Below are 11,827 nucleotides of genomic sequence, written 5' to 3'. Positions count from 1 at the left end.
TCACACTGTTTTTTTCAACCTTAATATAATATAAGAAGAAGCATAAGCCCAAGACCAATTTTTTTTTTTTTCCTGTGAAAAACAGTACCTTGAGTATTGTGAAGGACCCAGTTCTGTTGAAGAGGAAACGATGCCATGGGAGGAAAAGCAAGACATTTTAATTCTGCATGAGTGTATGAGTGGAAATTCCTTGTACTTCCTAGTGTTCCTAATAGGAAAAAAAAAAGGAATATCAAAGCAAGATTATTTGTATAATATATAATGACTGACCTAAATAATGACAATTCTGTACATATGCTACCAATATTGTCTTATTTTTGTAAGTGTTTAAAGCTATGAGTAAATCTTTGAGTGCTCAAAAATACGGATGACGTTGAAAATTGAAGAACCCCTACATGCCTCTCACCTCAGCTTTGTCCTTGGATATACTTTGAACAAGGTTTAGTAAGAACTTCAGAACTGGGTTCCTGTGATTTATTTGTTTTTGCCAGGAAACAAGTGACGGCCTTTTCACAGTGAAGCCAAGGCAAATAACAAATGCTTCTCTTACATTTGTAAACACATTTGATATTCATTAATTTTCTGAACAGAGAAAGAAGCAAAGAAAAAAAAAATAAACTGGCCAATGACTCCTGCAGAGTAAGTATAAAATAAATAAAGCTTTCCAGAAACTCTTTACATTGAGACAATACATGCATATATTTTTAAGTATACCATTATAAAACTGTATATGCTGTTGTATATTGCAATCATACATATATTGTAATATTCTTGACTATCAGAATCATCATACATTGATTCTGCAGCTTCTCTTAATTAGGGAACTATATAAGCAAGTAGACTCCAGTTGGGCAGGATGTCTCCTGCAAACAAAAGCAGCAAAACTGATATGCAGACAAGAAGTGGAGTTTCCCTCACCTCTCAGTCCAGACTACAAAGAGAAGTCTGCTTATCTCTTGATGCTCCCAGATGTCCCAACAGAAAAAGGAATAAAACTGTTGATAAGGATAAAGAATAAGAATAAGAAGGATAAGAATAAAACTGTTTGAAATCCAATTGCTCAAATAATGTGTCAATATAGAGTATATGTTAATGACACTAGAAATAGCAGGACGTTTCACTTTAAGCATGTGGTAACATTTTACATATTACACAACTATGTAATTAAGTGTGTATACGCCATGCTGTATACTGCAGGTGGGTATTTTTATTAAGACCTACCTACAAGATATTGCATCAGTTAAAATGAACAAAGGTATTGTAAATGACAATTGGAAAGTCTTTTCATGAAAGACGGAGTACTTGGGTTTGGAAAATTTCACTACAAATTTTCTCTACAGAGTTTGTTAATTGGCCCTTTTAAGGCCAAATGAACAAGGTAACATATTCTTCTTAGTCAAACCATTTTAAAGCTATTGCAAAATGTGGACAAGTTTTTCCATAATCCAAGGGTAAGCAAATTTACACATGATCAGGCAGAGAGACATGCTAATATTGCTAAGATTTGGAAGGAGGTATATGAGCAACAAGGAAGGGTAGCTATATGCAGATCAGAGAGACATCTGCAAAAGTCCTGAGGGAACCTGAGAGCCTGAAACTGCAGAAGTCGCTTCAGCAGTTTGTGAAGTGCTTATTGATGATGGAGCTGGCACAGGTTCCTGCAATGGTTCAAAAAAAGATGGGATGAATGTGCAAGAGAAGAGACTGACAGGAGGAATCACCACTACGAGGCTAAGCCTGAAATTAGACTGGGTTACCACAAAATGAAACTGCAGTGCTGTATGACAGTCATTACAGCAATATCTCAAACCTTCAAATACTTGAAGCATTAATTTTCACAGAGCTCCCATGAGGTGGGGAGGGTTTATTTCTGTTTCATCAGAGAACTATGACACAGAGCTTTATGTTTTCCTAACAGTTAGCAAAGATCATGAGGGTCCCAATAAAACACACTGCAGCCAAGAGAAGGTTGCTGGTAAAGCAGTATTTGCAAGCATTTCTATTGTAAATGCTCCTTTACTGATGTATGTCATAACTGCTCCCCAAACAAAATAATACCTAGCAGCTGAATTTACTATTTTTGGTATTACTGTGCTTAGATTAGGTTTTCTGCTGATATAAAAAAAAAAATTAAAAAAATGAAGAAATATTCAAATCCTAACCCATGTAAACATGTGGTTTCACAGTCACCTCTGCCTGCCCCATAAATCACACTTCTGCCTTTTCCCAAATGCTCTGTGTCCATACTCCCATCAACTCCTTTGTGTTGCACCGAGTAATCCCAGACATTAAGTGGACCAGTTCGTTTCATAGGTCTGGCTTAGAATTAGTCGTTTTGCTCCTCATCAGGGTTAGCTTCCACCTGGCAGGAGGAAGGCAGCAATGGGGGTGAGTAGCCAGGGATATCAAGAGGGTTGACTGCCTTTTTCAGAAGCAGTACAATCTTAGGTAATCTTAAAACCATCATATAACAGCACTATTACTTTACCAGCACAAAACGTTTGGATTAGGCAACCTTCATCCTTCTGAATATAGCAATTGACAAGTCTAATCAATACACTTTGACTTCTCCTCTGGAGAAATAAAGTACCTTGTGCAAGGTCCCACAGGATGTCTTTGGAAGCAGAACAGAAATCTTCTGAGCTTTAATGGTTGAGATATACCCTGCAGAAGGCTTAACTTCTTCTGCCATATGTAGAACATTTATCACCCTCTATTTCAGCATCTGAGGACTTTCTGTCATTTTTTTTTAGAATGTTCATCTATGAACAAAGATATTTGTAATAAATATTACAGCTGGGGGAACTCCAATGATGCATCAGACAAGCTGCTTACTGAAAGTGCTCTTGTGATAATTTGGGGATCTTTTGGTATTATCTCCTAATTTTGATACAGAACAATTTTTTATTTTTTATTATTATTATTGTTAGAAAGTTGAATGGCAAACAGGAAGCTCATTCAGTGACTGTGCAATGTAGGATGCATTCCTTACATGCGATAATGAATCACTTGGGGAAAGAACAGCTGCATATGACTCCTCTAGCATAATAAACCAAGGGATCATCAGTTCCAGGTGCAACAATTTACAGTGTTAACATGCAATAGAACAGAGAGTTGATTTTGATTATAAAGGATTCTTTGAATAGCCCAGAAAAAGATTAAGTGGCAACAGAATTTAAAATTTATTTTTGAAACCAGCTGACCAAGGAAGTCCAGATTGCTGTGTAAATTACATAACTTCCCAGACAGAAAAGGAATGCTATGTGTGTAATCACCTACTTTACTAAAAATGCACCACGGCCTTTATTTTAATCTTGTGTTCAGTGAGTATGGAGCTAAAATGTTTTCCATCTGCTCCTATTTTCCTTGGATAACATCACTGAAGTTTCACAGATGGAGGTGCAGACGTCAGACAAAAGTTACTTGAGCAAAATGATAAAAGCAAGTATTTACAAACAAGCTGGAGGAGAAAACAGTGGTAGAACAACCATGAATATTATTTTATAGCCTCTTTGTTCATGCGTTAGCAGTCACTGTAAGATATTTTTATTTGTTTTCCATCAATACATTCTATAGCATTCTTTTTTCCTCCCTAGATTTTGGATTCCTTTGACAGTATTTTCTAGTACTTAATATAGTAAACACATTACATTGGGATAGAAGGCAGTTGACTGTGAGAAGGCATACAGTTATACCTGTGCTTACAAGAAAAACTTATAACCTCAGAATAATAGCCTCAGAAATAGCTCCTGCTATTCCTAGTGCATATACCAGCACTAGGGTTTGGGGCAAGGAGAAGACATCAGCAATACTTAATTTTCTGATGTGTGCTGTAAAAGGAGAAACATTATAAAAACTCCAAAAGTTCATCAGAACAGGAAGTTTTTCTTCTTGTTGCTACTGCTATTCTTGGCTCCTATGAATGCAGAGAAGAGATATCTTTCAGATTAAGACTAACGACTTCAGTTTGGGGAACAAAATTAGATAAGGTATTTTAATATTCCACAGTGTAATTCCATGTCACAAATGCTCCTGCTGGAAGCTTAGGGCACTGGAAAAAGTGAGAAGCAATCTACTCCATATGAGGTGGCCACAACTTTATGACTTCCAAATGAAAACACCACCTGCTAATTTGAATAGATGGCTGTGAATGTGATGGATCATATGCAGTACCAGATGGCACTTTGTGCTAGACAGCACCTAGATAATACAGAAGGTAGGGGGAACAGCTTGATATGCTGGCAGCTGTGGAGGAGAGGGAGCAGTGTTGGTGGTGAAGCTGCAGGTTGCTGTACTTGCTGGGGCATCCTGAGAAACCAGAAAAGGTGGACTAGCCAGCATCATTTGTCTGTGAGCAGCGTCTCTCTCCAAAAGGCTTTTTTTTTCCTTCCTTGTCAGGCAGTATGAAGTCATCAACCAGTCCTGCTTCTGAACTCTACACTGAATGCTGGAAAACATCCCAGGGGCACAAACATCCAGCCTCATCAGCAGTGGACCCCACTCAGCTGTGGTTGTGGTGCCTGTGTGGGACTATCACATCCTGGCTCCCTTCCCAGGCAGTGTCCCAGCTCCCAGGGCTCTTGAGAAGGGAGCTAGACTGGAGTGAGTAGCCAGGTCTGCGCTGAGAAGTGGCCTGAGGAACAACTGCAGACTGTAGTGATATTTTTCAGGCCTGACTATCATCACTTTTCCCCACTTTCATTGGTAAAGTTTCCCCCCAAGGTACCGTACAGCAAATGCAAACGAGCACGGTGCAGCTGCGCTCTTCTGTCCCTCCATGCTTCTTATGCTTGCTCTGGTGTGACTGATTAGCAAAGAAGGTGGGTAAACAAGATACTTGCCAGCTGAAATTTCCCTTTCATCAAGGATATTCCCAGTTGGACAAATGCTGCCATAGGCTGACTATTTTATTCTGTCTAAGCAAAGTAATGGAACTGATTCAGTAAAAGGGATATTGCCCTACATATTTGCTATTTAAATAGCTTTCAAATTTAAAGGCAGTCTCCTGATTATTTTTAAAGTGCTCAATGAATAAAAAGTAAGTAATGTAAAAATAATTTCATGTTATTAGGGGACTTCAGTGTGCACCAGAAATAGTGAGGATATAGTAAATTCAATTGACAAAAAATACTCAAAGCTACACAAATAATAAAGTATGGTGCTTGCAATTCCCAGACTTCACTCTAAGATACTGTTTTGATTAACTATAATACTACTTAGATAAAATATTGCCTATTTTAAGTTCAGTATATAGTCACAATAGAAGTTCTTACTGGTAGAGTCTTAATTTCGTAGTTATTTTTGATTAAAAAAGAAGACAGGTCAAGACTGGATATAAAGACATACCATTATGGGAACATCTGAAGTTCAGACTGTTAGGAGTGAAGGTATATTTCTGGTTATATTTTTACATGTATTTCATGTCCCATGTTTATATTAATTTTAAAAATGTCATTGGAGCAGCTAGACTGTCTATAACAACAAATTCCATAGCTGTCTCTTTTCTTTTATTATTTTATTACATATTCATAGAACTAATTTTTCAGCAAGTTTGCGGTAACTGAGACATACCTGAAAGACAACCTTCCAAAGCACATAATACCAAAATTCTTACTACCTGCTGAGCAACTTTTATTACTGCTTCTTCTGTCAAAGTGGGGGTAATTTAGAACCACCCTTCAGAACTTCTTTGCAGCACATCAATGCAAAAACTTGAATTTATCTAACATGGCCTAAAATTAGCAAATGTCTGCTGTGAAGCAACCTAAGCAATGCTATCACTTCCAGGGTATAGAATAATTCAACCCAAAAGGGACTATAAGAGATTTTACCAGATAAATGAAAGAAAGTCATGAATCAGTTCATTTCATGACCACAAATGTTCAAATGTTCAAGAGGATTTAGAAAAGAGTTGAAAAAGAAAAGATGGAACTATAATCTAAATATTTGGATTAAATTCAAAATATTGATTCTATCTTCTGACCTAAAACATTTTCCCAAGAAAAGGTATCTGCAAAGGAAGGGGTACTGAAAGGAAGAGAGATGTAGAAATACCAAGAGAGAGTCACATGTGGGAAAACTGAGAAAAGGGTTGGTACTGGGATATTAAAAGTTGTGTAATTAAAAGGAAAACTCCATTACATTTAATGTAGGCAGGGATCACATCTTCATTTGCTACTAGAATAACTGAGAGACTCAATTTTTGGCAGTTCTCTGCAATAATGAATGTTGACTGGTAAAAGAAAGGTTAGAGAAGACATTAATATGATGTTAACATTATCAGAGAGGGCTCATATGCACAGCCATCAGCACAATTTTTGAGACATGTCCTAGGTCAACCCTGCCACTTTTCACCTGAGGAGACCTGCCAAACAGAGAACCCTGAGGCTGCTGTGCCTGGATGTCAGCACATTGGACACGTACTACTCTTCCTCAGAGCCTCCCCAGGAGGAATCTCATCCATGCTTTTCCCTGCAGAGGTCCAGTCCTCAGGAAGCTCTCTGGCCAGCACACACTACTCTCCAGTGAGGAGGAGGAAAGGAGCACAAGGCAGATCAGCTGAAATTAACCTCAGCACAGCAAGGCAACAGGGCAGTCAGGCACAGAGGTGATGTGCCACCACACCTCACATCCCCAGTCTGCTCCCAGCCAAGTCAGCCCAGTTTGAGCCACAAGCAACAGCATGCGCACTCTGATTTCACAGGTAATTTCATTCACAAGAATGATGAGTTCTATTCCACCAAAGAAAAACAAGAAGGAAAAAGGAACCGTGTCTGTCATGGTCCACATTACTTAGTCATTAACTCAGTGCCTAGCTCAGTTTTGGACCCTTCCCTTAGTTCTCTAACATCTCAAGTTCAGTTTACTCATTGTCTTTTAACTCATTACCTCTTTAGTTAACATAATATCTCTTTACAGTTATTTCCCTGCACACTGAGTCATAAGAAGTGGTTCGTAGAATCATAGAATTATATAATCATAGAGTCATAAAATATTCTGAATTGGAAGGGATCATCGGGATCCAACTCCTGGCTCCCTGCAGGACCACCCAAAAATCTGAGCCTATATCTGAAAGCATTGTCCAAACACTTCTTGAACTCCAGCAGGCTCAGTGCTATGAAAACTTCCCTGGGGAGCCTGTTCCAGTGCCTGACCACCCTCTCAGTGAATAACTTTTTCCTGAGTTCACTGTCATCAAGAATGATTACAGACAGCCATCAGGGCGGTAGGTCCTGAAAATGTGTGCTTGTTTTTTAAGGATTGAATTAAAATAGGAGAAAAATGTAAGAAAAGAAAGGCTGCTCCAGGTGCCAGTACTAGAAGCAGGGAGTTGAGGTAGGATCCAACCATCAGGGCAGGGTTTTGGGATAGCTCTTGTCATATGTTGTCATTAAGTAGCAAGATGAACTGGTTGTGCCTTGCCTCAGTGAACCCTGCTGGCATACAGCACATTTACAGACTTAGCCCGCACAGTGGAAAAGAGATGAATTCATCAACCAAACAGCCACAGTGTAAATCATTGTCTATATTATTTCAATCCCTTTCACAGCATGGGGTCTGCAAAGTAAAGATCTTCAGCTATGACTGTGCTTCATTGATCTCTCCCTGGCAGCAGATGCTTTGCAGGAAAGTTAAGGGTTAATCCATCTTGTCTCTGCATTATCTGAAGCATGAAGAGTACCATCTAAAAGAATGGAGGTATGACATACTGCAAATAAAGTAATTCAGTCACAGCACTGCCCACCTTAAAACTTCTCTGCTCCTTCCAAATCATAGCAGGAATCAAAAAGAAAAAAGTTTCAGACTGAAATGACATTCATGGTCTGCTTAATGACATATAAAACTTATCAGATTTATGCTTTAAATCAGAATCTAGAAAGAATAATGAACCTACAGTGAGACACACTGTACTCAAAAACAGTACGATTCTTACTTGTCCTAAAAATTGGCAGGGTGTCATCTCATTTTTCCATTCTGGTAGAAGCAGACAGGATTAAAATGAGCACAAAAACAATCTCAAGTAAAACAGATATGACTCAGGACTCAAAGCAGAGACAGATCAGCTATCTTGTGACACCATGCTGGAAAGGCTGGTAAATAGAGGCATGTTAAACTACAGTCTAGTGCATGAACCTTGGGTTTACAGAAACTGACAGTCTTCAGAAATATCTGCCTCAGCCCAGTATCTTCCTCAGAATATCATTTATGCTGTGCTTATCTTTGTTAGGCTTATGAAACCCAATAAATATCTTCAAAGAAAAAGTATATGGCATCAAAGTAATAAATAAAGTTCATCACCAGTTTATGTACATATATACTTTTCATCCCAGCTGGGAGGGTTGAATTCTTCTCAGTCAGCCACGTGGCTTGCCAGCACTGACATCCTGGTTACAGCTGAAGTCAGTTCAGGTGCAATGCTGAATTTTAGGATTAAACACGTCCATTACACAGGTTGCTGTGGCAACAGCTATGCTTTAAAACTGAAAAGCTGGTTTCATTATGGCCTTCTCTTTCATTTTCTGACTGTATCCAGTAACCATTTCATCAGGTCAAATGTTTGGAATATGCCCAGAAGATGATTTAATTTCAGTAATTTACATAGCGTCTATCCCAGGGTCCCTGAGTTCTGAGTTTTGGTTTGAATACAATGCAATAGAGCCCTGGCCTGTGCATGCCAAACTCATTTGTGTTATATATTTTGATACAACATATTTTGCAGAATCAATAATTTTAAGCTTAGCTTGTTATATAGATCTCAGTTCAAACAGAAAGCCAAGTATGAAAATGAAACAAACACAAACAGGTCTGAATCCTTTTTTGTTCTGACTGGAGTGTCCTGGCCAGTTCAAAGGCCTCCGAGAAAAACAGGTAGGTCACTACTGCTCGCATTTCAGGCTTTGCTGTTTACCTCTGTGTCACATTTCACTGCTTTTGTTGCTTGAAAACCTCTTTGTGTTATTGGCACTCATAGCATCAATGATTCTCTTTTCCCTCCCATGCCAATGAAACACAAGCAAGTTTTCAGCTGCTGTTTCAACAAGTTTGTCTAGGGTGGCTAACTGGGAAATGATACATTCAGCAGAGTGTAGTAGCATTTAAAACTTGCAAAACCATGGTGATGCAAACTACAGGAACTCTCCCAGACCTTCCCAATCAAGGCCAGCACAGGCAGACCCTGACGCACCGTGAGGACTTGGTTATAAGCAGTCTTGCATATATTTAGCCTCTTCCATTCTTTCTCCTTCCCTCCCTATTCCACGGAAACTCACCAAGTGCTGCAGCTGGCTGGCTGCTGGGAAAGGGTGGCCAGTGCAGACAGGTAGGCCCCAGCCATTGTGGCCAGCTCTGACACAGGCTGCTGAAGCTACCAGCAGCACTCACAGGGCTGGCAAGCTGCTGTAAAGGTCTGTCACCTACCTAATGGCAGCAAGGCAGTGCCACCAGCCTCCCGGGAGTCAAGACAGCTCCAGATGTGATCTCCTGAGACACCTGTGCCAGTGTGCCTGCTGCTAACACTTGTGTTGTTACCACCTGGAAAGAAGGAAGGGCAGCAGCTTTCCTTACTGCATCCCTCAGAGCAACATCAACGACATTAATTATTTTTCAGTGAGAGGAACATTAAGAGGAATAATCCCACCCAGCCTAATTAATTTACCAATCTTTGTATTGAATCAGTAATCATTTTCATCCCAAGTGCCTTTTATTGCAGATTGACTGTTATTTTTAAAATACTCACGTTCTGCTGATAAGATCTTACATTGTGTTTCTCCAAGATGACTAGTTACAGCAAATCTATTAATAACTTCTTAATGAAGTGAGAGGTTTTTTTAATATGTCTTAATCTAAGCTGTGCTAACATTTCAGTGTGAGAGGAATTAATTTAGAAACTTCAGATATGGTTTTCGTTTAAATAAGATTGAGTGTTCCAAGATTCGTACATCAGCATGGTTTTCTACCTAAAACGGAATTTTACAATATTAGATATCACAATAGTAGGTTTCTGTTTATTGTTTATTTACCTTGAAGAAATAGCTGTCCATTAAAAGGATATATTCTTATTTTCTTTTTGTCAGGGGCATGTTCACAATGTTCTCATTCTTCTGTTTCCTTCCTGTGAACAATGCCCTAGACATTGCTGATACGCAGCTATGGCATTCACAGGCATATTAAAGTTATTTACAAAATTGTTGGAAGCAGAGGCAGTCTGGAGTACACATCCCAGAATATATTGCCTTTAGAAACTCTAGTTATAAAGTCATTTCCTCTAGTTTAATCAGAGCCCTGAAATGTTTCGAATGGCGTTGTATAAACAAAGCAAAATATTAAACAATATCCTCCCTGTTTCTCTCAGCAAATGAATAACTCTGTATTTCCCTAGGGAGAGAAACTCCATAAGACCTGAAAGAAAATGAAGTTAAAAGATTACAGTATGACCTTGAAAGAAAAGCTGCAATCAGGGTATTGCCACATTTCATTTCAGCTTCAATTAGAAACACCTTGAAAACAGAAAAAAAAAAAAAAAAAGGAAAAAAAAAAAGCTTTGTGGCTCACAGACGAGTACTTGAAACTTAAAAATATAGCTACAGCCCATTTTGACCTGTTCAATGGAAATATTATCACCACAGTCTATTAATTCAGATATCTGATCTGTATTGTGAGAGAAAAACCAGTTTCCTTCTTCCTTGTAAGATGGTTTTATCAGATGATAGAAGAAATGTCAAGGGAGAAAAAGAAAACTCTACAGATAAATAGAAAGAACCTTCCAAGAAAGCTCATGTGTAAAAATAGTTTTTGGAAAAAGCAAACCGACAGGTCTCAGCTCTGTTCACTAGGTGCAGTCAGACACACACTTACACATCAAAGCAAACCAAAGAAATAGAAAAAAAGAAAAGGAAAATAATAATAATAATAAAAAAAAGAAACAGACGTCTTTAGCTCAGGTGTGATATATCAGTTCAATCTTTATGCAACCAACATGGCTCCAAAGCCATTTTTCTCATTAAGGAAATCCTGAGTGGGTTGCTTTCATATTCTTTAGCTTATTCTTTACGTGTCAGTAATGGAAAGGAAATGCCCACATGGGGCAGCGTAACTGTTATTAATGCAGACTCAATGTTTATTTATTTATTTTATTTTTGAGTAAGGGAAAATCTGCCAGAACATTACAGGAAATGTTGTATAGGAAAGTTTTCCTTTGCCAAAATTTATCACTTCTTGTAGTGGCTGTGAATGAACTTACAATGATAAAGTGGGGGAAAAAAACAAACAAACAAAACCCACCATATAATTCCTACAATTCCTTGCTACTGTTAGGATTCCTTGCATTTCTTGTCCAGGGCAGAAATAACCTTATTTTTTCATGTATTAAAAGAAGATAAAGCATACTGGTAGAGAAAAATAAGTCAGTGTTAATAATTAAAGCCCCAGCTTCAAGATCACTGATCAGTCAGTTTCTATTCTCATCAAAAGTCACAGAGGAACTTGCAGTACACACAAAAGATAAACAAGCCAACATGCAAGACCAGAGCTTTCTGACTACATACAATTTTCACCCACAACTGATATTGCAATTAATGACAACTATTATTGTTTATGTCTAAATGCAATACAAGTATACATATATTACCTTATTAAAAGGTATTTTCTGTTTGGGGGAATAGTAGACAATCAACTTTAAGGGTTCTCTTTACAAATAATGAGTTAAGATAGGACCAGTATACTTTTTGCTCTAGGAAAAACTGCCAAGTCCCCAGTCCAAGATGATCTGTCTATGAAGAATTATAATAATTTGCACCATGTCATATACACAGCTCAGTAGTATGAAACT

General features: G+C 38.3%; 1 long non-coding RNA gene across 1 annotated transcript in view; it reads right to left on the bottom strand.

Moving 5' to 3' along the window:
* The window catches only part of LOC310905185, a 26,752-nt gene extending 14,925 nt beyond the window's left edge, over positions 1-11,827 (bottom strand). Inside the window, exons 1-4 of the long non-coding RNA XR_014588845.1 lie at positions 10,020-11,827; positions 9,418-9,531; positions 919-995; positions 89-208 (exon numbers count right to left, since the gene is read on the bottom strand). This is a non-coding gene — a long non-coding RNA (uncharacterized lncRNA). The remainder of the gene's footprint in view (positions 1-88; positions 209-918; positions 996-9,417; positions 9,532-10,019) is intronic.

Source organism: Anser anser, assembly GCF_964211835.1.
Source record: "Anser anser genome assembly, chromosome: 1".
NCBI lineage: Eukaryota > Metazoa > Chordata > Aves > Anseriformes > Anatidae > Anser > Anser anser.
The sequence above is the reverse complement of the archived record's forward strand: the minus strand, read 5'-3'. Positions and strand labels throughout refer to the sequence as shown.